Here is a 26,613-nt window from a genome sequence, read left to right as displayed (position 1 = left end):
CGGTTCGTTTATTGGCACGTGACGGTGCACACACACACTTCAAGGAAGATAACACAAAACAGTCCCAGCAGACCTCAGATTCAGAGTGGACTCCAGGGCTCCAAATCTCAGTCGGAAATCGGCGCCCAGATCTACAACTGCAAAAATCATCTCCAAAAGATGGGCTTTATGGAGATCTGGCTCTGAACATCATCTCCTAGACAGTGATTTCTGCAGCAGCAGCTGACCGCAATCCAAAATTGCCAGGAAACAAACAAATGACCCCTCCGAGGCCCTAGGAAAGTAACAATGAGATCACTTAACTGGGCAGGAAAAGAAGAAAGTACAAAACTGAACTTAAGGCATATTCAATTAGACCTGAATTAAAAATAAAATTCCACCATAAAAAGAATTTTTCAACATGTTAGGTCCAAGAATACGGCCATATTGTTCCATCCTGAGGAACCCAGTTGATTCCGTTTTATTACTAGGCTCCCACCCACTTGCAAGTCCCTCACTACAAACATTTACACATTTCATCTCAGGATTAGTACTCAACTATATTCATTAAGAATCCCGCCAAAGTGCAACATGTAAGTAAATCAAACCTCTGATGCTCTATTTTGCAAATTTCATGGGCCACTAGGGATAATTAAAAGGGCAATTATATAAAGTTGGTGCAGCTTTGAGAAACAAATGACATTTTCTGCTTTAAAGCACTTGATAATTTGATATTTTGCTATTAGGGCCATCATGTGTACTTTTACAGACAGGCAAGCCAAATAAACAATAAATGTTCCTTAACAGCCTCTAATGATTGTTTTTGCCCACTGATATCACTCACCATTCCAGTCCATAAATCATATGCTAAGAGATTAAGGTAAAGATAATGAAAAAGTATTTGAAGCCATTAAGATAGAGCAGAAAGGAAAAATGAGGCTGAAAGTGTCGATGTCTTCTGGGCTTTCTGCAAAGACACCCAGCGAAGTCTGAGCTTCTGAGTGTGAAAGCAGGGCTGCGTTTGTCCCTGCGTTCAACCACCGCTCTGAAGCCAGCAAAGTACATTACGGCTCGTGAAAAATACAGCGAAGAAACTGCTAGTGGCAGAAGCATTTAACTTCCTTGTTAGCAGCCTCCCCCAAGTGGCACTTTTTCACCGGCAAGTTGTTTATTATGTTCGGTGCCAGGCAAAACTGATTAAATGGGGCTCTTAAGAATCAGAGCGTTATAAATTCATGGAAATACAGCAAGCAATAAATTCCATGGAATTAAAAGCTTACTAGTGCTATTAGCATTTCAGGGTGTTTGAATTAATACTGATGGGCAAAAATGATGTGCCTCTAAGACAAGGCGGACAGAGGCAACAGAGCCGAGCAGCTGCGGACATGTTTTTTATCAAAGTGGCACTGGGACGTGGCAGTTATTAGAGCCACGGGAACGGAGGAGGGGAGTAATTATCGCCAAAATTTTCATCTGCCCTCAAAAGTCAAATCCACCACAGAAGACGGAAGGCACCAAATAAAGGTTTACCTGCAGGAGGAAAACAAGCATAAATATAGTATGCAAAGGATTTAGGCTTTCCATGAATGGAAATTCCATCTTAACAATGAAGGGGGAGGAGAGCGTTATCTTGTAACCTGGTCTTAGCGGGGATGGGACCCAATGTGTTGTGACTGGGTGGATCTTGGTTTTCTCACAGGACAGGTAACCCCAGATCAGCGCCCCCAAGAGTAGTGCTGGGCCAATAAATTTCTCCAGATTGTCACCTTTCATCTTCCACTTTTTCTGGGAGCTTTTAAAACTGTTATTCTAAAGTGGCAAGGGGTGAAAAAAAAAAATCCATTATTATGCCATTAGGCGAGTGATATCCTCCCAAATTCAAGACTTGAAGTGGCAATTCTATTGCCTCCATCTATTTAAGGAATACTTCCTTCCAACCAACAGAAGTGCATCTGAAGATCTTTCTAGGCAAATACAAATGTAGGAGAGCGAGAAAGAGGAAAAAAAAAATAGATGAGTGCTTCTCAAAGACAGATTTTTTGGAAAAAAAAAAAAAAGTGTGAGGATATGATTTACTTCTTTTTTAGGAAAAAGAAAGAATTACTGTCCACAAAGAAAGTGTGATCACTTAACAGAATGTAAGAGAAAATGTACTCTTCAATCAGGAATTACCAAAATTCAGGGGGACAAAAAGCAATCCAAGCTGTCAATCTACACAGATACCCAAAACATCGATTCCTCCACTCCAGAGACGGCCAAAAAAGTACTACTTTCTAACATATCAAGAAAACTTAATTCCTCTGGTAAAAGAACCACACGTGTTAATACAACCTACTGAGGGATCACTGGTACATCATGTGATGATCTCTGGGCCTATGTTCCACCTGTGGCTGTAACATTAATACTCACTGAAGCTGTCTGCTGCTTCCCCACAGAGAGACGGAGCCTGCTCAGGGACCAAAAACTAGAAAGGAGACAAAGAGGAAAAACCTCACTCAGAGCCATTAATGTGCTTTCCCTGGGCTGAAGTCTAACGCCAGGCGTCATTACAGGAGCGCCGTCTTACGGGGTGTCTGCATCATTAACACTGCTGTTCCTGATGGTTCTGCCTCTGAGACAAGACCTACTATGTGTGGAACCCGGGCAGGGGAGAGGAATAAATCTAAGACATTGCTCTTGTACTCAAGAAACCTTAAGAGCTTTTCACTGGGGAAAATCATCAATTATAAAGCACCTATTATATATTCTAAATCAGGAATCAAAAGATTCTTAAAAGACAGGTTCTCTACCCATTGGGATTTTAGAGTGACTTTAAGATATGGCATACACCCAAAAAAATAACACCAGAACAAGGCAGTACTGTATCTGACAACATTCTATACACATGGAATAATGGGGTTTTTTGTGCAATAGAGTCTCCAATTATCAGAGAGTGAAGAGTAAAACCCTGATAAATAGATCACCGGGGAAAATTTAGATAACTGTGAAAATGAAAAATAATATGCAAAATTTGCTCCTGCCGGTGCCCTGGGCACCATGGGTGGGTCGATCGTACGGTCCACGCGAGGCTAAGTGTAGGTCTGTACCCAACCAGCTGTGAGCAAAACCAATCTGGCCCTTGCCTCCAGGGGTCTCACAATATGCAAGGGCGGGACAGGCGGCAGGAGGCGGCCTCAGGAACTGCAGAGAAGACCTGCGTCCCACACTAATACCTACCGCCCCTGTTTCATCTTCTCACACAGGACTCAGTGCCCTGGTTCCCAATCAAAACTAGAAATTCCCCTCTACGCCCTTCATTGCCACTGACCAACAATCCTTTAATGTATCAGTGAGCTGCACTCAAGTGTTGTACCAAAGAGAAAACATTTATATTGTCAGCTTCTGAGAGCTAACTGGAGCGAAGAGCTCTTGCCCGTTTTTAAAGAGTGACCTTGGTGCATTTTTTTGCCTAGGGTTTGGCATCAGGGGAGAGCACAGAAGTCTTCCCGACATTTTTACTGATACCGTTTCAGTGGTAACATTGCCCAGAACTGGTAGGGAAGGGCTCAGTTGCAGCTTACTTCTGGAGGTGCGGACAGCTGCCCCATGGCCACGGTCTTCCTTGGTTTGGTAGATGTAGTACCTGCAGGAAGGAGACGGCTCTGTGCCTCACCGCAGTGGTGTCTCCTCCACTCTCACCAAATGCAGATGACAACGAAGGAGAAGTCACACACGCATCGGGGTAGATGCGTCTCTCTCCTTGGTATTGAATCCCCTCTGCTGTACGATGAGCAGACGTGGTGAAGGTACACAGCCTTCTGGTCTCATGTGACCCACCTAAGGATGGCCAGATTCAGGTCTGTGGAGAGGGACCACTTAGGTCCAAGACTGGGCTGTGCTCAAGCTCAGATTCCAAGAATCACCTGCCAAGCGGGGCCGGGATGGAGCCAGCTGGAGCAACAATCAAACGATGCTTTGCCTTCCACTTGCCACGATCTTCCTTCACGCCACGTCTGGCTCATGTGAAGCACTGTCGCCTGACCCTCATACCCTTGTAACAAAATCCGACCCCAGCGACTAATACACGCCCAGGCCCTCTCCCTTCCTCCTTACTACCTTAGCCACAAAGCCCGCTGCTTTCCTTCCTCCTCTGAACTCCTTGCCTTTGCCAGGTTCAAGACTACCGTAATGTGTTTCCCAGCAAAAAGAGTTGGCTCTTTTCATGCTGAACCCACCGCCCTTCAGCCCTTCCGTCTTCCTCGAATACAGCCCTGGGCTGCCTGCATTATCGGAGCAGCTGGGAACAAAGTTTCTGATGACAAAGTCTGCCCTTGGAACGCAACCCCTTTGCGAGAGGGGCGACTACTGCTTGAAATTAGGGCACTAATTGTGTGGCCCAGACAATGAGCAAGAAAGGGAACTGGGGAAAAGAGAGAAGTGAGTGACATACAAAGTAATAAGTGCCTCTGCCAAATGAGGGCAAAGAAATAAAATGCTCCAGTATTCGGAGGATGAGAGACTACCTTGGAAGGTCTGGTCCAGCGGGGTGGCGGTGGCCACCAGACGAGAGGAGGACTGCCATTCTGAAGCCTGAGAAGCAGAACTTGATGAAAATTAAAATTGTCTGCTCTCTCGAGTCTAACACCGGAATGCCTTCGGCCTACTTCTCTGACCTGTCTGCATGAGGGAGTTCCTCTCAGAGAAGACTTCACGCCAGCGTCCCTCTTATCACAAGTCGCCCACTAATACTCCCAGGCGGAGACGAGCCCTCCCCGGAACTCCTTCGAGTCTAATATTTCACATCCAAAAGGGTTTCCACATTAGCTTCTGTACCTTCTCTAACACGCTGTGAGCTCCTCAAGACCTGCCCAAATATTTTATTCATCTTAGTGTCTCCAGGCCTAGAGAATAGGGAATATAGTAGGAGCTCGGGATTTACCAGTTTTAAGTGAATTGCCAAAAGGAAACTGACCTGCAACGTCGCCCCAACTAGCATGTGAACTACAGGAAGCCTTGAGAACAAATGCTGGAAAGCCTGGACACCAAGTGAGACCCTCCCGGCTATGCTTCAAGCTGAAAGTTGCAAGGATGGAGCTGCAGGAGCTAATCACCTCCAGGAAGGGGATCCCATTAGAAAGGGGGTCAACGCAGAAGAAAGGAGAGGGGAGAGATGTAAAGATGAGGCTTTAGGACTTAGATTGAGCCCTGCCAGGTCTACACCCGGCCTATTCTGTTACACAGTCAAATACAGCCTCTTTTTGTTTAAGCTAGTAGGGGATGAGTCTTAGATGACGAGCAAGTAAAAAAAAAAAAAAGTTCTAGATGATACTTAGATAATGGAAGTCGATAAAACAAGCATTATGTAAGAGACAAGCCACGCAGAGTTGGGAATCTGGAGCAAGGCCGTGGTTGATCTGGGCTGAATCAACTGTTTCTTATCACTGCGTTTTGAAATCGATCAGCAATCACACCTGATTTTCACATTTACCAAAAGCAAGGATTTAAAAAGAGACATCATCAAAACCCAGGATCTGATCTTTTTCCCCAGGGCTTTCTGCCCTTTAGGTAATAACACTTCGGCATCCTGGGAGAACGATGTTCAAATGGGTATTAGACTCATACGTATATGATCAAATAGCACAAACAGGTAAACACAGACTATAAATTCCTTCCCCCAACCACCAATTTCCCTTTCCAAAGGCAACCACTGTTACCAATATCTCGTGTCTCTCTTCCAAAAATATTCTATACATGTACAATCATGGGGTTCTGTACGTATACTTTTTTTCTGCCTTCCACCCGAAGAGTGGTGTGTTTCCCCAGTTGGTTACTTAAGCCATCTTGGAGATATTTCCACATCGGCACATACAGGTCTCCATCCCTTTTTGACAGCTGCAGAGCACAGTCCCCGCGTTTCCCACCCCCAACCTAGGGCAGACCGTAATTTACCCCTTCCCTCCTGACGGGCATTTAGGGAATTTTGCTGCTTCTGCTCTCAGAAACAATGCTGCAAGTTATATGCCTGTACGCAGGCCTTGGATCAGCTGGGTGAATATACATCCCTAGAAGCAACAGTTGACTTTTGCTACTGTATTTGTGAACTTAAGAGTCCGCAACCTGGCCAGTTAAAAAAAATAAATGCCCATCACCTTTCACACACCCTCTACCTAGGCTTCCCTTTTCCTGGCATCCATCTGATAGGTGTCAGACGATCGGATGCCCCCGAGGGACACTGAAAACAGAAAGGAGAGCACAATTCCAGAATACCAGCTAACAGCCACTGCAGACATAAAACAGTCTACCCACCACCCTTTAATAATTGAATACATTTCACAGACCTGTTAGAAAATCACATCCGCCTACACCCGACGGTATGTTGAGTGTTCTGGGTCATCTCACGTCCTGGGGGTTCCACGTGGCGTGCCAGCCACAAGCCCAGGTCCCAAGAGTGGGAGAAGTGGTCCCCCATCCTTTCACACTAAAACATAAATGGAAGCGGTTCCAACCTGAACAACCCAAGATGTTTCCGACTCAATCTCATCATCTTCCTCTTCCACACTGGGGCTCTCCCAACATTCCACTAACTCATCCCATGGTACCTCCATCCAGAGATGTGCACATCAGACGCTGAGATGTCATCTTGAAATACTCCCTCCCTGCCTTATCATTTACTCAGCCCATCAATGATGGCTGCCTGCTTTTAACTCCTAAACGTCTCTTAAAGCCTTTCTTCCCTTGCCTGTCTACCATCAACATCACAGTCCATCCACAGTCTTCCCTAGCTTGGTCTTCCGCAACAGCCTCTCCCTCGTCCACGCGTCCTACACAGCGTCCTCCTTCTCCTCCCGACACACCACGCTGCAGCCAAGCTGGCTTCACCTCTCTTCTTTACTCATGACGCATTCACTCCCCCCTTGAGGACTTGGCACTAGCAGTTGCTCTTGCATGGAACGCACGTTCCCTAAGCTACCTCTGGCTCCCACTTTGCGTCATCTCAATTTAACTGTGGAATGTTACCTCCTCAGTCACCTTCCCTGACAATCCCATAGTCTTAACGTGGCCACTGACCTACTCAGCCACTCTCTGATACACCGCCGTTTCAGTTCACAGCTTAGGAAATTAAAGCTGACACTGCTCTAGTTCATTTGCTTAACGTCTCCCTCTGTAAGGCCACAGGAGTAGGAATGTAGTTTCTGTATCATACGGTGCTCTCTTCTCAGGGCCTTGAATGGTGTCTGGCACACAGCAGCTTGCCTCCAATGCTGGCTACCAGTGATTCCTCCCCTTCTTGTGTGCACATGCCCATCAAGAGGGTGGAATCTTTTGCCCCCTCCCCCTGGAGCGTGGACTGGCCGTGCTCTGACAAATGCAAAAGAGTGAAGGGTGCTGCGCCAGTTCTGGGCCTAGATCCTGAGAAACCTGGCAGGGTCCTATTTCACCCTAAGTCTATCATGATGGTGAGGTCAACTTGAGAACCAAGTCACGGTCAGGACCAAGGGTCAAGTGTGCACTGAAGCCATCTTGGTTGGACGTCCCGGCCACAGCCCAGCGCCTGGGTGAATGCACTCCTGAGCCGACACCATGCAGAGCAGAGAAGAACCATCCCTGCTAAGCCCTGCCTGGATGGAAGAATCCTGCACCAACAGCTGCTGTCTAAGCCACTAAGCTTCAGGTTAGTTTGTGAAGCATCAGTAAATAAACGAAGCAGAAATGCTCATCATTAGTTGAGAATCAGAACTGCCCACCCTCCTAGTTCTCTGTATCTACTGCCCGCTGGCCCCTGGCATTCTCAACCCGTCACAGAGTGATGTTCCCCAAACGCAAGTCTGATTGTGCACTGCATTCCCCTAATCCCATCCTACCTCACCTCACATAACCCTCGCTACAAAAACAGACAGACAAACAGAACTGCTTTGGGAAGCACAGATCCATGGACATCCCTGGCCTCCTGCTCAGCTTAGCACCTCCTACACACGGCCACTTCCTTCCACACAGCACAGCACATCTCAGCGCACGGGCCGTGATGTTCCTTTTCTTTGGTTCCCCCACAACCTCCACCCTTCTCTCTTTCTCCAGACCTCATTTTAGTCATTGTTTCCCCTGGAAGCCTTCCCTGACCTTCCTGACTAGGGCAAGTCCCCCAAGTGTACGCTCTCAAGGCATCACGTTCCGACATTCCTTAATCCTCATCAGAAGAGCTTTTATCAGCCCCCAGCAGTCTGCATGAGTCCGAGATCGTGTCATTTTTGGCTCTCTCCTATAAACCCAGCGAGGAACGCTGTGGCTGGCACATAGGAGAAACTCAAATATTGATCTTTGTTGGAAAAGTGAATATAGGAATTGTGTGGTCACCTTGGACTGCCGACTTCAAATCCTGGCCACACCACATACTAAGGCTGTGGCCCTCAGCATGCCAGATGCACCGCTGGCCGCCTCTCTGTGCCCATCTTCCTTCACCTGGTAAAAACAGTAGCACTTACCCAACAGCCAGGTGTGTGTGAAGTTTCAATAAAACTACACGTAACAGCACTTAGCCCAGTGCCTGACACGGAGCAAACATTCAAAACTTAGCTACGAGTATTACATCATTTACTACCATTCCCATTTCTCACTAGAAGAAAAGTCCTAAATTGGAAAACAACAAGAGGTTTTTCCCTCTCCCATTCTACCATCTTTTTTCCCTTTATGAGCACAGAAGCCTTGTACATCATGCTAAGCTAAGCTAGGATGGCCCACGGCATCTCATTGCCAAGCTGGTCTCCGCAGGAAAATACCTAGACTGCCTCCGCCACGGTCTTTACAAGAGCTGATCTCAGGAAAGCCATTAAACAAACTGCCAACATATAAGTTAGCAATTAAATACCCAGCCCCCTCCTTTCTTCAGTGTCTTATAGGCATTTAACGAGGATCACTGTTACTCTTGACAGATATACGAATTGATACTATTCTTCTAGAAAACAGTGTGGAAATAGATATAAAATTTTCAATTATGTATCAACAACTATCAATCTATCTAAATTTTAACTATGTATACTTTTCAACCCAGCATTTCACAATCTGTTACTTTGCCTTATGTCAGTGCTTCTCAACTGGGGTCATTCCGCTCCGCGGGGGGACACACGGCAACGTCCAGGGATGTTTTTGGTTGTCATGCATGGGGATGGGATTGGGGGGGGACAAACGGGGACAGACGTGCTGCTGACATCTAGTGAGTCGAGGTCAGGAAAGCCATTAAACATCCCCCAATGTATATAGCACAGTCTCCCACAACAAAGAATCATCCAGACCAAAACGTCTACAGTCCTCCAGCGGAGAAGTCCTATCCTAAGGCAAGAATCAGATGGGCTTGCAAAGATGAATACACAAGCTTGTTCACCACCATTACTGTGTACAACTTTGTACACCCAACAAAGTGGGGCCGGTTAAATAAACTGTGACTTATCGGCACACAGTTACAAGGTAATAATAATGCTGCCATATTTCGACTGCTACAGAAAGATATTAACGACATATTTTTCTATTTAAAAAAACAGGGAAAATGTAGCATCATCCTGTTAAAACTATGATATTCCTACACCCAACTACCAGAGAGAAATATAACGTGAGCCACAAATGTAATTTAAACATTTCTAGTAGGTATATTTCAGAAGTAAAGTGGAGCAAATTAATTTTTTTTTGCAAATTAATTTTAATAGTATATTTTATTTAATCCAATATGTCTAAAATATTATCATTTCAACCTATAATCAATCTCTAAACTTGAGATATTTTACAGTCTCTTTTTTCAAAATCTGGTGTGGCTTTTGACACTTCCAGCGCAAGTCAATTCAGACTAGCCACGTTTCAACTGCTCAAGACCTGCTGGTGGCAACTGGTTACCATACTGGACAGCACAGGTGTATTCAGTAACAGACGGATAAGGAGAGAGATGCTTAGAAGGACTGTCTCCAAAATGGTCCAAGTCAGGATCCTCAGGGTGGTGAAGGTGCAGCAATGTTTACTTCCTCACTTCTGTTTCTCTTACTGTCCGTTTTTATGAGAATTACCATGTGTAAGTACAGAAAAATCAACCTGTTTGGCGTTTGAAGGAACAGAGAGAGAACTGCTTGCCGGCATTCACGAACATGCTGCAGCCCTCGTGATGATCTCTCGCATCCTTGTTGAAAACGACGGATGCCGGAGCTTTCAGAGGAAGGGCTTGCCGCCACCTGCCCTGTATGCAGGTGTATGCACGTGCACACACGCACGCACACACGTGTACACCTTGACACAGTGCGGGTCAAGGCCATTCCAGCCAGGTGTATCCCAAAAAGCCAACCCTCTGCTCCCTCAAAACATATCTAAGTAGTGGGAAAATTCACTTTCTCCCACGTGGATAGGAATTCCTGCTCCCTGCCCTGCACACTCCCTTCCTTCCCTCCCTCCCTCTCTCAGTCTCTGTCTCTCTCTCTCTGTCCCTGGCCTTGGACACAGTAAACAGTGAGTGCAGTGTCTACCCAGGTTCCTCAGTGTAAAGTGCTAAGGGATGCGACCTAAGTCCCCTTTAACGCGGTCTCCACATGTAAGAGCTACAGTAAAAGCACGCCCGAGCCAAAGAATCCCATGCACAGCCCTGGAAAACACGTTCACACAATTTCGGTCACAAGCTTTAGGTTTCGAAAAGCTGTGGGTCCCAGATCTCTCCATGTGAACTCAGGAACAGCTGGTGTCCATGGCCTGGACTTCTACAATGGCAGCAGTCAGACTGAAGGTGCAATGTAGCTAAGAGGCTGCTTCAAACTGGCAAAAATAAGCCAGGTGGATGGCTCTGGATGGGCCCTCTCCTTACCCGTGGATGCCAGATGAGTGGTGAGAAGGAGAAGAGATGATTTAGAAATATAATGTTATCCTGAAAAACTCCGAAACCATTTCTCTCTACTTAGGATATTAAAGTTTTGGTTTTGGTTTTCCCTTTGGGGCCGGGGGAAGGTATTCGGAAGCCTATTTCATTCCTAATTCCACCAGGCTCCTTGATAAAAACAGCCATTTAAAAATATTTTAATTACCTTCCAAATGAATCCCTAGTAAAAATCATTAACATACTTAAAGACCTACTACATGCCATGCACTGTGCCAACAATAAAAAGAGCACTTGCTGTATAGGAAGCACTGGCCTGAGCACGTCTGACTTGGAGTAACTCAGTTAATCCTCCAGCTATCGCAAAGGGGAGGTACTACTTGAGTCCCTAGTTTTTCAGAAAAAGAAAAAAGGCTCGGAGAGTTCCGGGTTCTTCCTCAACATCGCCAAGCTGAAAAGCAGCAGCACAGGGCCTCCAACACAGAACCCTAAACCGGAACACTGAACCACGCTGTTCTTTCTGTGATCTTCACAGCACAGCGACGAGACGGGGCCTTTCACTGTCCCCGTGCCACAGATGGGGACCACTGAGTGAGCAAATCAAAAGCAGGCCCTAGAACGGACACATCCAAACTCAGACGCAGCCTCCCCAAAACCACGCCCTCTCTGGTGGGGGGCGGGGCGGGCAGGACACACTGGTCCAAAACAAGGAGCTACCCCTTCCTCACTTCGGCATCAGAAGTGTTTATTTTTCCATTAGAAACGGGTCGTGTTTTGAAACGGCGGTGACAGGAACCAGGCAAATACACAGACAGGAGTTCGGTTTCCAAGCGCATTCCGGGGAGCGGGGAAAGCCAAGGAAGGGGCCCACGGTGGTCCTGGCCTGAGGGCCTGCTTGCCCTCCATCAGCGCCGAGCGCGGGAAATCTCGGAGAGGACAGAGAAAGCCAGGGAAGTGCCCTTTCCATAGATATATGTGTGTATGTATGTACTAATTTTTAATCCTTAGATTCAGGGTTGATGAGAATCAGCTGGTCGGGCTTAGAGACTAACAGCTAACACCCGGGGCGGGGGCGGGGGCGTGGGCGTGCAACTGCCGGTGCCCTCGCTGCCTTCGGAGCTCAACCTTCAGCAGCACCCCTACTAAACTGCTGGAAATCAGAGGAGCTCCCTGGAGCCCAAGGGGCTGTCCCCAGGGTCTTACTGTTTAGCTGGACACAGCCCTGCTTCTCTCGAAGCTTCTGGAAAAACAGAGCTGGAAGATACTAGCTCACTGGGTAAAGAGGCTAAAAGAAATGGAGAGAAACTTCCCAGGCTGGGGAGCACAGCCCCTATCCCGCGGGTGATAAGGAAACTAGAGATGGGATCCGGCTGAACACTGTTTTTGGTTTGTTTGTTTTGTTTTGAAATTTGAGATGCTGATGATAACAGAGACATATAAGATGAGCAGCAGCTAGTTGCTCTTACTGAGCGAAGTGCTTTACACAGATCCGTCCTGTATGCATGCGCTCATCATAAGGCAACGAGGCACACATCCACCTTATTTACAGAAGAACTTCCCCTTTTTTGCTTACTAAATATTGCCTGCTGCCCCACATGGTGCCAGGAATAAGTAAGCACTCAATAATTATTTATTGAATAAAGGAATGAACTTAAAGCATCAAAGTTTTTGAAAAGCTTCTGAGCCCCAGATCTCTCCATGGGATTTCGGGAGCGTCTGAATGCCACTGGTCTGGCCTTTCAGTATTTCAGCGCGCAGATCTAAGCTGTAATGTAGCACTCAGCGAATTACTCTGTACATTCTGGCAGAAGAGCCAATGGTCAAGTAACCTCCCCATAACAGGATCCCTTCTCTAGCTGCCCAGCACCTTGGACTCCCCCACCCCACTCCTCGAAACCCTGGCTGCTCCCGAAATTATGAAAACGTAAAAGAAGAAATATAAACAACCTCAAGAAACAAAACTTCTGGACTTCATTTGTAACGGAAGAATTGAACAAGAAAAAAAAAAGACATACACTTTTTTTTTTCTTCTATGATTTAAGTGATAACAAAAAAATGATAAAACTTGGTGTTGGCAAAGTTGCAGTGAAATAAACATTCTCATTCAGTATTGGTAGAAGTACAAATTGGTGCATTTTGAAAAGTACGCTGATAACATGTATGGAAAATCTGTAAGAATTCCATAACTTTTCTTCTAGAAATCTCCCCCTATAGAATATATCTAAAGAAATGGAAGCTGATAAACGTTTGTGCACAGATACGCCTACTGCAACATACTATAGAAAAACTGGAAATGACTCCCACACTCAACACTGAAGAAGAGTTCAGTTTTATTATATCCAAAAAAATGATGTAGTATGCAGTCATTTAAGATATATCTTTATGACATGAGAAAATGCTCACCATGTAATGTTAAATTGAAAAAATGGATACACAATTCTAATATACTGTACGACTGCAATTTTGTTAAATATGTGTACATCCAACGAAAAAGGAATTGAAGAAACTGTATGTTATTCCCAGGGTCAGGATTCTTGATTATTTTTACTTTTGTGTTTGGTCAACTTTTCTACAATTTCAAATTCCCTATAATGAGCTGGTGTTTACACTTGTAATCAGAAAAAAAAATGAAGTTTACAAGAATTTCCTATTCTATGTTCTATTACTAACAACATTATAAGAATTAAACTAATGAAATTGTATGACCCTTCAAGGTGACGATTCTCTATTGGTCTTTATGTGTTTTGATCCCACATAAGGAAATAAAGAGAGGATGTCAACACTATTCCAGAACGGGGGTGGGGTGGGGGGGGAGACTTCAGAGCTAAGCAGCTCCAATCAGCCAGACAGTGTGCACCTCAAAAACAATGACCAACACACCTTATAATCCTTTTTTGTGTCTCAGGCCTTGGAAAAACACATGGGGTTAATCAGTCAGGTAAGGAGAGAGTAGACACCTAAATTCTCATGCTAGGTACAATACTCAACTGTTTAAAAAAAGCACAGGGCTTCCCTGGTGGCGCAGTGGTTGAGAATCCGCCTGCCGATGCAGGAGACACGGGTTCGTGCCCTGGTCCGGGAAGATCCCACATGCCGCGGAGCAACTAAGCCCGTGAGCCATGGCCGCTAGGCCTGCGCGTCCGGAGCCTGTGCTCCGCAACGGGAGAGGCCACAACAGTGAGAGGCCCGCGTGCCGCAAAAAAAAAAATTAAAAAAAAATAAAAAAATAAAAATAAAAAAAGCACAGTAGTTGTCAACTGACAGAAAGATTCTAACGTTACACACATCTTCATTAAATATCCTTGTTAAAAAAAAAAAAATCAGGCTTCAGAGGAAGGACAGAGACAGGGAGAGAGAGGAAGGGAGGAGGAGGGACAAGGAGGAAGAGAAGAAAGAACAGAAGGCAGAAGAGGAGGAAGACGGAGAAAAAGGAGGAGGAGGGGGAAGGGGAGGGAGAGGAGGAGAGGGGGTAGGAAAAGAAGACAATTGATTTAGAAGCTGGAGCAGGAGAGAAGGAGGAAATGAGGGAGGGAGGGAAAGTGAAAAGTGGACATTTTCTGAATTAACATATTTAGATGCTGTTATTCATATTTACTATTTTTAAACACTTGTGAATGGTGTAATTTCCCTTAACACAGCTGGAAACAGGAGAGTCCGCTGGAAATGAAACTTAAGAAAGGGCCATCTATATAAAAAAAATACATTTTGGTTTGCATCAGGTCTATTTTTTTAAACAGTGAACTTTTTAATAGTGAAATTTTAACATTTCCACTTGTTTTTGATATTGTATCATGAAAGGAAGGAAGAGGTATATTAGAAGAGAGAGGGAATCCCAAAACAGCCAGCTACAATTATGCGGTGGCCAGGGGAACATCTTTTTCCTTTCCTGGGTCTCAGTTTCATCTTCAGTAACTTACAAGGAACTGACCAGAGAAGGCTAACATTCCTTGGTTCTCTCTGAAGTCATAAATCTAAGAGTACTTCATTGAGGGGCCATTTGGGGATTTCAGTACTAGATAGGGTAATGGCCTCAAAGGACAGAGGTACACAGCTCAATTTTCAACACACCATGAACCTCCCAGGAACTTGATAAATATGCGTTGCCTAAACAATTAATTACAGTACCCCTAAGGTATGGCATGCAAGTCAACTTAAATTTTATACTTTAAAAGCGGTAAAGACACTTGAGTTTTCCAGAGTAAACTGACCAAAACTCAACCAAAGCAAATTTTGGAGATGCAAACGCGGGCAAGTAAACTAACGGGCTTGCTCTGGGAAAAGAGAAGGAGTGATGTTTGGGATAACGCAACAACGAGAGGATGAACGGCTGTCCCTTGAAAGGACGCAAAGTTCCCCGCTCCCATGGTGGAAATCAAGTTGGGGAAGTGGGAAATATCAGATCAGAAGAGAAAAATGCCGAGCGACTTAAAGTCCAGAAACTGTGACATCAAAGTTAATGCAAAGTGTACCTCACCTTACTATGGAAAACACATGCAGTCGACACCAGGGGATGATTCTATGTGTCTCAAATTAATGTTAATATTACTTAAAAGTAGAGGCAGAAACTGAGTGGTAACCTAAAAGCCCAACATCGTATTTCTAAAACTAATTCAAGAGACCGAGCTATCTTGAGACATCCTACACAGCCATACTGGCCACCATGAGTAACTGGAGGGAGTCAGAAGACCCATCCTTGTAGGAATAGATAACACAAGAATGGAAATCACCAAGATACGCTAAAAATAAGACCGAGATATAACAGTGATAACCTGGGAAAACACTCATGATATTTTAAGGGTAAAAGCAGGAAACAAAATAGTATATACAGTACAAGTAGTACACATAAACAAATCTATATATACAAAACACTGGCAGGATACAGATAAAATGTCGAACTATTTAGGTGAGGTCACCAGTGAAATTTTTCTTCCTACATTTTCATCCTCCTCTAATTTCTTTTAATGTCATTTTATCATGAAAAAAATTAAGAAGTACATTTATCATCTTCCACAAAGAGAGGATACTCTTACCTCACCCAATACCACCTTAACGGTATTTAGTATCTAAATAGTGACAATGTATGTTTTTCATTATTTTACCTACAATTTCCTAGATGCTCGAAGATTTGGGATCAGCCTAGAAATCTCGAAAATGTTCAACTGTTTCAGAATTTTTGAATGAGCCAGAGTCTTTGATGCTCTTAGTTAATTTGAAAGATGGATGAACCCATCAAAGACTACCTATATTAGTATAAGGTAAAGATGACAGACTCACGTGTGGCTCAGGCACCAACTAGTACTTTACTAATCTAGAGATCACGTTAACCACACCAAGCTAAGATGTACTTTAGATGATTAAAGACAACATATTTTAAGTTCGAGATGTAAATATACATCTCCTTTTACCCCTGCCTTTTATTTGTATTTAATATCTGAACCATCGGATTAGAGAATGAGTTGCATGGCGCAAAATGCACAGGATTCCATCAGGAAACAGTGAGTTTTTCTCTGATCACTTCCCACAGGCTGTCCTATGACCTAAAGGTCAGAGTTAGACCCTGTCCGAGTGGGGCTGCCAGAGGTGGAGGCACATGTGATGATCTTAACAAATACGAGTGCTGAGCAGACACTGTTCCTGGAAAACGCATTCTAGATGCCTAATTTCCAAAAGCAGACAGGTAGCTGTATGAAGCCAGGAGTGAGATTCAACCATTTCTGACTCCTCTTAAGGTTACCAATGACTTTCATGTTCAGAAACCCAATGGTCAGTTCTTTGTCATCATTGCTTTTGACAGACTCTGAGCAGCACTGCAGACAAGTGCCGATGCTCTCCTCCTTTCAACAATGTCCTCAATGGGGTTCTGGTTCTCTGGAGTCCCGGAGTTTTCCTCCCATCTTTGACCTCTCCTCCGTGTCTCATGCTCAAACCTCTTAAGGGCGTTGGCTTCAGAACCCACATCCTGGAGCCCTTCTCTTCTCTATCGACACCACTGTCCCCACCCCCCAACCCTTGGTGAGCTCACCTAGGTTCATGCCTTTTACTGATACTGGCATTCTTATAAAGCCTCAACGTACAGCCCTAGCTAAGACATTTCTAGACCCACATGTCCAAACGCACACTTAATGTCTCAGACTGGGTGAGAAAGAAGCCACTCCGGCCTCACATGTCTACAGCTATACTCCTGGTATCCCCTGCTCCCCTTGTCCGCTCTCGACCAAGATGCTTGGCTTGACCAAACTTGAATCGGGCTTCTGAACCCATCTGTGCGCTTCCTTGTAAAGCCCAGTTTTAGCAAGAACCCTGCTCAGTCGGTTTAACCAGAACTCTCTCACCTTTGATATCTGATCACCCTTGATATCTGATTGGGTTCCTCACTCTCCACCATCCTCCAGGTGACGTCGAGTCACCCTAGCTTATCTTCAGCAAGAATCTTGTTAGATCAGTTTAGCCAGCATCCCCCCTTACTCCTGATGTTTCCTTCCGGAAACTGTCCATCTACTGACCCCGCCCCCCAACCCTGCTTCTTGGCTATAAATTCTCACTTGCCCACGCTGTATCTGGAGGTGAGGTCAGTCTCTTCTTCCTCCTGTAAAACCTCACTGCAGCGTTCCCTACACCTATCGGGAAGGTCCCAAATAAAGAAGGCACTACCGTCTTTAACGAGTGAAATTAAATAATTTTTTCCTTTAACACTCCCCAACCTGCTCCCCGACAGGTTTCCATACTTTGGTTAGTGGCAGCCCCGTCCTTCCAGCAGCTGCTTTAAACTGAAAATCCTCAGTCTTCGATCTGACTTCTTTCTTTCTAACCACAATCGATCCACCGGTTGTACTACCCCATCACACAAGACAAAAATCTTGGGAGTAATCCTTGATGCGACTTCACATCCATTCCACCAGGAAATCCTTGGATCCTACCTACAGGTACATTCAAAATATAACTACCAAACTGAATTTGTTAGAATTTCAGAAATCCCCTGCCACCTCAACTGCCATACTGATCCTGGCCGTCACCCTGTCTCACTGAGAATTATCACAACAGACTCCTAACACGTCTTCTTGCCTATCACCTCACCCACCCACCATCTACTTTCAAGACAGCTTCCAGGGATCCCCTGGTGGCACAGTGGTTAAGAATCCACCTGCCAATGCAGGGGACGTGGGTTTGAGCCCTGGTCCGGGAAGATTCCACGTGCCACGGAGCAACTAGGCCCGGGCGCCACAACTACTGAGCCTGCGCTCTAGAGCCCGCGAGCCACAGCTACTGAAGCCCGCGTGCCCTGGAGCCCGCGTGCTGCAGCTACTGAAGCCCGCCGTGCCTAGAGCCCGTGCCCCGCAACGGGAGAAGCTACTGCAATGAGAAGCCCGCGCACAGCAAAGAAGAGTAGCCCCCACTCGCCGCAACTAGAGAAAGCCCGTGCGCACTGCAACGAAGACCCAACACGACCAAAAATGCAAATAAATAAAATAAATTTATTTTTTGAAAAGCAAAAAAACCCATTTTCAGAGTGATCCATTAAAAGCGTGACTCACCTCTTGTCCCATCTCGAAGCCTATCCACGGCTCCCCACTTCACTAAGAGATTAAGAGTCCAGTGAGCCTTAATGCCCTATTAGGTCTGGCCCTGTTACTGCTTGTCCTTGTCCCCCACTACTCTCCTCCCTGGATGACTTTGGTTTGGCCACGGTGGCCAACGTACTATTTTGAGAACATGCCTTATCTTTGCTCAAATGCCTGTGCTTCAGTTAGACTTACCCTGACTATTTACAGCTGCAATCCCCTTCCCTCTGGCAACTGGACCTCCCTTGTCCGCCTATATTTTCTCCACCACACCCGTCACCTCATATTTATTTATTACGTTCCCCTACCTGTCCGCACCCCCTAGAGCCATAAGCGGAGGCCTTGTCGCTGTGGCACTCACTGCTCTATTCCCCATGAGCTTGAGCAAAACTGCCCCACAGAAATACAGTGCCTGCCACACAGGTAATTGTAACCACGCTGGAGAAAGTCTAAAGAAACGGTGAAAGTAATTTTAATATTTTACTGAATCCACTGTATCCAAACTATGCTCATTTTTTTTGATGTGTAATCAATAAAGAAGATTATTCAAATATTTCACATTCCTTTTTCCATACAAACTCCTCGAAAGGCTCCGTGGATTCTAAGCTCACAGCATGTAAGTTTGGGCTAACCACATTGCAAGGGCTCAACAGCTACATGAGGCCAGTGGTTTCAAATGAGACAGTGCAGGTCTATTCTACTCTATTTTTTTTTTCTGCTCCATTGTATACTTATTCTATTTTTCTTTTTAATTCTTGGGCACAGCCCACTGAATTGATTTCCCAAGCCACAAACGGGTCCCAATGTGCCCTGTGAAAATCACTGCTCTGAATAAACTTTAGAGAATGGAATGAATGGATTTTAGGACACCTCCTTTGGCCTCCAGGGACTGCTCGTGAGCCTTTAAAAGAGAAATTGACTTCCAGAAAAGAGCGGGCTGGAGGGAAGGGTGAGGAAGTGAAGATCCATGCCAATCCATGAACCGAAATCATCACAGTCCATATCCAATGATGCAAGATTTTTGTTAATTGAAAGGTAATTTTAAGTAACTCACTCCGTTGTCAGATAATTAACAAAACATCTAATTACCTGTAATCGTATACCACATACATGCTAATATACAACATACAAGGGAAAGTCTGCATAACCTTCACACTTCAAAAAGAGTGCAACTGAATAGAGCACAAATACTTCAAGTTTTTCATTTTTCTCCCCCTCGCTCTCAACCCATGCAAAGGCCGTGGAAGTACAATAGTTCAGATCAAGGACAGAGAAGTACAAACTTAAATGATTAATTTCATTTTCGGTTTATGAAAGTCCTACTCACCAGCAGACTTTCAAAAAAGACACCATCAACTTCAAATCCAAACTCAGCCCTGGGCAGAAGGTGTCAACTTCTAAAACAGACTCAAAATAAGGATTCTACCATTCACATACCATCTCCTCCTTTAAGGTCCTGGATGTTACTAGATACATTAGAAAGCATGCAGTCAAGGTTACCGCAGATGTGCTACCCTAAACAGGGTTTTGTTTTTATACATTTTTGAGCTTCAGATTTTCTCTGAGATTTCTGAATTGCCAAAGAAAGGCAATACTTCCTACAACTCTGGTAAGCTGTTAGGTTTTCACCTAAGCTGAGAACTTCTTCTGAAGTTGCTCAAGGTAGGCAGTTTTGATATTTGTGCCCTTGGCAGATGAGAGAGCAAAAACGTCATTTAGAAAACATGACTAACACCATTTGTTATTTGTATTTTTACTGTTCACTGTGCAAAATATGGCTACTTGATAATTGTTGCAACTGTTGTCTTTTTACTACAAAACGTGCCTTCATGTACATTTCAACAAGTGACTTCTGCTTGAAAAAGAACTCTATTGAGCATATTTCTCTGGAAATCAATATTTAAAATTTATTTTCTTTGAAACGAACATTCAAGAGAGACAGCTCTTGTTTACAGAGTTACTGAGTTTAGCATTATGGCTAACAATGTTTAAAAACAGCTAACTTAAAATGCAAACATTTAAATTCTGAAGTTTAACTGTTGGGAGGCCAAGTCTATTTCTATGGAAATATAAACAGCATGAAAACAGTAATTTTCCCCCCAATGCCATCCCTTGTGAGAATATTTCAGGCCACCATTTTGCTGGATTTAGGAGTAAGAACTCATACAACTCTGAGGCTGTAGGACAGTCAAAAATTTAACCGCTTTGGATGAACCTTGAAGACACTGTGCTAAGGGAAAGCAGTCAGTCACAAAGGACCACAGATTGTACGATTCCATTTCTGTGAAATATCCAGAAAAGGTAAAACTCTACAGACAGAAAGTAGACTCGTTGTTGCCAGGGGCTGGGTTGAGGGGAATAACTGCTAGTTGGTATGGGGTCTCCCTCTGAGGTGATGAAAATGTTCTAAAGCTAGATTGTGATGATGGTTACAAACTCTGCGAATATACTAAAAACCACTGAACAGTACACTTCTAATGAGTGAACGGTAATGTGTGTGAATTATATCTCAATAAAGCTATTAACAAAAAATTAACATGCGTAATAACATTCACAATGACACTGGCATGAAAGATACAAGGAAATCAAGTTAGTCTAACTTAGCTTTCCGATAATAGTAAAATACATACATTCCTGACACCCTCGTCTCCGTGTTAGAGAACACTTTCTCAGAGCAACCAATATTTGCCCTTGTGAATACCTGTCACCATCATCCATAATGTCTGTCTTCCCCTTTACAACATAAACTCTAGGAGGACAGAGACGGTTATCCTTCTTATGCAGCGCTATGATCCTAGCACCTAGCGCACAATCATCAATAAATACCTGCAGTAAGAATGAACGTATATACACATATAGTATGTACATGTGTACGTATGTATGAATGAATGAATGAAATGACTGGACTGAGGCATTTCAACCAATCAAGTTGCTTGTGTCCTAATTGTTCCCCTTAAATCTGTTCTCCAATTCTCCCATGCTCCTGGCTACCCAGCTAGAGACATTTCCCAGCAGTCCTTGCAGCTTCTTGTGAAATGATCATAATCTTACCAATTAAACGTCAATGGATGTGATGTGTGCAATTTTTAAATCATTTGCTTCAAAGAAAATTGCTTGCCTTGGACTTCACTGTATTTCAACCATGTAGATAAGGACAAAGGCCCAAAGCAGAGAAGCACAAAAGAGAAAAGAACCCATCCAGTCAAGCTAGACTGGCCAGATTATTAGATGAGACAGGGAAGTAAACTTCTATTTGATTTAAAGCCATTGTATGTTGGAGTCTTTATGTTATATCAGCCTAGTTTTAACTCTGAGTGTTACAACCCAGGCATGGGTATATGAGTGTGAAGAGGAGGCAGGATGGAATTCAACGCTTAACTAAACTGACTAGTCGTTTCAGCCAACGTGGTCAGCTGGCATCACTCTTTCCCAGTGTCTTTATAACAACTTCACGAATAGGCAAATAATTCAAATGCTTAATGCTATAAAGAGGTCATTTTGAATGGATTTAACTCAGAATATCACTGTCACTAAGTAAACATTTGAATCATGTAAATATACACCTTCCAAAGAACCAACGAATACATTTAAAATGGCTGGATAGCTATTTTTATACTTTGTCCGTAACCAAGAAATAATTTGTAATATGTAAGACACAATGAGTGAAGTCTATAAAGATGCCTTATCACTCCTTAATCTAACAAAAAAATAGCGCAAATTGGGGGTGGAAAAAAAACGGCAATGATCCCCCTTTCTTTTAGATTGTTTTTTCACTTTCTCATTAACAAGTTGACTATAAAACTGAAGCAACACAAAAAATGAAGTTTGAAGATGACCAATATTTAAAGAATAACCATTTAACTGTAATCTATATGAGCTTCATGATTATGATCAATTAACTCTCACTGTCATTCAGAACTGAATCCAAGACAATGAATTTCACAAACTGGATTTGAAGTTTTAGCAAAAACCTGTGTGGGTGAATTGCAAATGTTTGGGGAAAGCAGGGGGAAAAAAATGACACAGAAACCTATATATTAAACCACCAAACCGAGGCAGCCATGAGAGAATGGCATCAATATAATTGTGACCAGAGCAAGTTGCCTTTTTCGCTCCAGTCGTGATATTTTACATGCCCTTGGATAAGTTACTAATGTGACCGGTTTCCCAGTTTGTAAAGTGGGGATTATAATGATTACCGGCTACCTCTCAGGGATGCCAGCAACCAGACTCATTTTGTAAAGTGCTCAGATCTACTTGGAAGAACTTGTTCTATCACTACCAAGTATGATGAGTGTTAGTTATGATCTTTCAGATCTCTGAATCTAACTTGGAAAAATGTCTTCATCTGGTTTTCTGAATTTTCCTGGCCACTTTTATGCACATAACCAGTTGTTCCCAGAGCGCCACTGTAGGCACATTTATTTGCATTTATGCTGACTGTTAATGAGTCCCAGATTTCGAATTTGGGCATGCCACTGACTGAGGAGCTCCTGGTATCTGAAATCTCTATCCCCTGAGTAGTGTGTAAGATGGTACTGGTCTCTTGACCATCACTGGACAGCACAGCATCTTTGTTTAAGGTTTGTTCACTGGGAAGAAAGACTAAGCATTCTATCCATTTAATAAATTTTTTTAGATTTTATATTTTTAACAAATCTTTTTTTCCTTCATATATAAGAGGTCAAGATATGTAAGGATTAGTTTCTGGAGGATCCTTGAGCTTGTCAAGAGGTAAAAGGGTACATGTAAGTTATTCTTTATTTGTCTATATATCTTATTTCTAAAAAAGAAACTGAAAAGGGAGTCAAAACACAAATGGAATTGATATTGTAGAAGAAAACCAGTTCAACAATAAAATGTTAATTGGAAGTAGGAAAAACGAAGTTGACTTAAAAGCAGAATATCAACAACAAAAAGTTGAAGTTAAAAAATACTACTAAGCTTAAGCAAAAACTCTTACTCTGACATTCCTAGAAGTCAAGACAAAAAGAAAAATTAGATGAATTTGTTGTTCAGCTTCCTTTGTTTTATGAAAGGAGGCATCAGGAGGACAAAATTTTTCTATTCTCCTTGAATTTGACAAAGCGGTCCTGATTTGCAGGATACTGTATAATACACCATGTTCTTGACAGTAATTATTAAAAAAGCTTGTTTTTTCCTCCGCGTGGACTATGTTTCTTAGTCAACTAATGACAAATTCCTGAAAACTTTTTTTTTCCCCAAACTTGCCCTTGACTCATGATATCTTTAACCTTGAACAGTATCATGGAATTGGGAAAAATCATACTGCACAAATTCAAATATTTTCACGTCATGGGTGTAAGCACCATCATCGTAATGACATCAGTCAGGAGAAAAATAATTTATGATTCCAAATAAAACAAAGAAGACCTACTCATTAAGCCCATTTTTGGAGCTGGAGGGATATTTCATCTTTTCAACCACTTTTCCAGCTTTGTTTCATCACAATTTTTAGCTGCACCAGAAACCTTTGCTAACAGCACAAACTGAGTTCAGCACCTGGCATGGCTTTCAATGAGGAACAGCTTGGGTTGAGATCTTGCAGGGATCACAGAGACCAGAACACACAACATGCAGCTGACTAACCGTGGCAGAGACAAAATGCCCACAAAACAGGACATAGTGACAGGATGGCCTTTTACAGGAGGCTGCAGAGCCCTGAAGTAGACTAAAACTGGGAAACGGGGAAGCACTTTGCCAGAAATCATGCTAGGTAGGACCTGAGAGCCCCGATGACGGGTTAGAATCAACCCTTTCCATGCCAGAACATCTGGAAGGTAACATATCCTCTTTGGAGGACAGTTAGGTGCTTCCCACACGGTTTAATTTAAACAACAAAGACAGTGAAATGCGGAAATTTGGTTGGATTTTTGGGGCCCAAATCAAATGTGCCAGAATGCAACTGGAAAAACAAATCCCTACCTTGATAATGCCTTCTAGAACCCCCAAACCCTGGGTGAGAGTAAAAACAAAACCGATCTAAGAATCTTCATATTATCAAAGTTTCACCAAAAAACTTGCTCAACTGAAGAATAAGAAGTCCGTATCTTACAAATTCATAAACTCTAATTTGGTAAGATCTGAGCAAAGGCTTTGTGTAGTAACCAGGCTGGCAAGGAAGTGTTTTAAAGCAGACACAAATCTACTCCATCAAATGGAAACACCACTGGCCAAGACTCAAAAATAAAATGAAGATACTTGCTCCTTGAGAAACATCAGATTTGAAAGTGACCTGCAAGATGAACTTGAGGGAGGCAACCTCTGCCCTCACCGGAGAGATACTTTGGGAATCAAAAAAAAAAAAAAAAAAAGTAGCCTCCAGAACCGTTTAAACCAGAGTGCTTTCTTTGCCCCTGCTTCCAGAAGTGAGTTTGAGAGAATTGAACTTAGCTTTTAATTCATCAGGCTACACCAGTCTCTATGAAAACTTCTAATTTTAAAATCAAGTACTCATTTGATTTCCAAGCAAGGTCAAGAGAACAAGGCAGCTGAGCGCTGACATCACAGGGACATGCCCCACGCCACGCGGCAGTTACATCAACGCAGCGTGTTGCTATGGCGCCTGACTATTAATTTCTGAAAGAAGGGATTATAAAGCAGCCAGATGAACATCCATTGATGACACCACTTCAGCCCAGAAGACGGACATGCGTTACTTCTGTTTGCAGCAAGTTAATTTTATGAATCACCACTTTTGTGATGTGAATATTCCTTTCTAACTTTAAACCTACCAAGTCAACAACCAAAAAAAAAAAAAAAAATTCGACTTCCACAAACAGGGGAAAAGTTTGATAATATCTGGGGGGGGGGGGAATGTGACTACGTGAATCATTTGTTAAGAGCAATCTTTTCTTTAAAGGCCTCCGAAAATATGCTACTTACATACTTACACACAAATAAATACATGTATGTTTGATAATCATGTAGATCCGAAAAGAACCGAATTAAGATGCCTAGAAGTTGGTAGATAGAGTCCTAGATGTAATTCCACTAATCATATTTGCATTTACCTTTTTTGGCTTCTGTAAAGCAATCTTCTGTTATAGTCACCTCAAAAGGTCACTTCTTACCCTGAAAACAAAAGAGAATATCAAAATCTGAATGTCAAGACAAAGTAGCAACCACCTATTTGCCTGGGAGAGATGCAAGAAAACCAACCAAAGAACTCAATTCTATTTAATGGCAAAAGACTCTCAGAGTTAATAAAAACCAGGGTCAAGACCTCCGCTTAGTGGACCACGTGCCTTTGAGCTCTTCAAGATGAGATAACAACTACTTGGACGGAAAAAGTCAAGATGAAGCATTTCACATTGTGCCTATGAACTTTTGCTCATCTTGTTGTCTATCAATTTATTTCATGTGGAATAACATATGAGTCACAGGCCTTTGTTTTTGGAAACCAGACTGCTACTTGAACGTGTCTTTGTTTGGTTAACATCCACGACATCTCTAATTTCATTAAAGCAGAGGCTTACTTTTTTTTCCCCTTGCAAGAGCATTAGTTCTTATAGAGAAGATGCTTTATGCCACTCTGGACCTTTCAAAATGAATAAAAGCACCACAATTTTCAGCTTGCGGAGGGGTGAGGGGGTTCATCGGCAGGTGAAAGCTGTTCACGACAACGTTTTCCACTTAGCACACTTCTACCGGACCTACTAAGTTCAATAAAAATGGCTCGTGTCAGATGAAATCAACAATTGAAATCAAGCTTCCTACAACACAAAGGGGGCCTCCCTGGTGGCGCAGTGGTTGAGAGTCCGCCTGCCGATGCAGGGGACGCGGGTTCGAGCCCCGGTCCGGGAGGATCCCACGTGCCGCGGAGCGGCTGGGCTCGTGAGCCACGGCCGCTGGGCCTGCGCGTCCGGAGCCTGTGCTCCGCAACGGGAGAGGCCACAACAGTGAGAGGCCCGCGTACCGCAAAAAAAAAAAAAAAAAAAAAAAAGACAACACACACAAAGGAAGCACGGAACACATCTAACTCCTGCATCTGCATACTCTCTTATGCAAAAACAGTGTATAATCCTTTAAGAAACATTACAAGCTGCCTCTCTCTGCCCATGTAACTGGGATCAACATATGGCACAAGTGAAAAGAAAAATATTTTATTAATTTTGATCAAGTTACCAAGAGAGTACAGGATTCATTCCACATCGATTGACCAAATGCTCATATATACATATATTTTCTTAAGATGGTGAAGTCATACCATCTTATTACTAAAACGTTAATATCCTT

General features: G+C 43.5%; 1 protein-coding gene across 11 annotated transcripts in view; it reads right to left on the bottom strand.

The window, feature by feature from the left end:
• The window catches only part of FOXP1 (forkhead box P1), a 602,646-nt gene that overhangs the window by 300,362 nt on the left and 275,671 nt on the right, over positions 1-26,613 (bottom strand). For 9 of the 11 annotated variants that reach the window (XR_010842504.1, XM_067043615.1, XM_059077906.2 and 6 more), the window contains one exon: positions 25,389-25,449. The exons of the other annotated variants lie outside the window; for them this stretch is intronic. The gene's annotated coding sequence lies outside the window, so the exon portion shown is untranslated. The remainder of the gene's footprint in view (positions 1-25,388; positions 25,450-26,613) is intronic. 11 annotated transcript variants of the gene reach the window in all.

The sequence above is a fragment of the Kogia breviceps genome, chromosome 10 (genome assembly GCF_026419965.1).
Source record: "Kogia breviceps isolate mKogBre1 chromosome 10, mKogBre1 haplotype 1, whole genome shotgun sequence".
Classification (NCBI taxonomy): domain Eukaryota; kingdom Metazoa; phylum Chordata; class Mammalia; order Artiodactyla; family Physeteridae; genus Kogia; species Kogia breviceps.
This window is presented reverse-complemented; position numbering and strand designations above follow the sequence as displayed.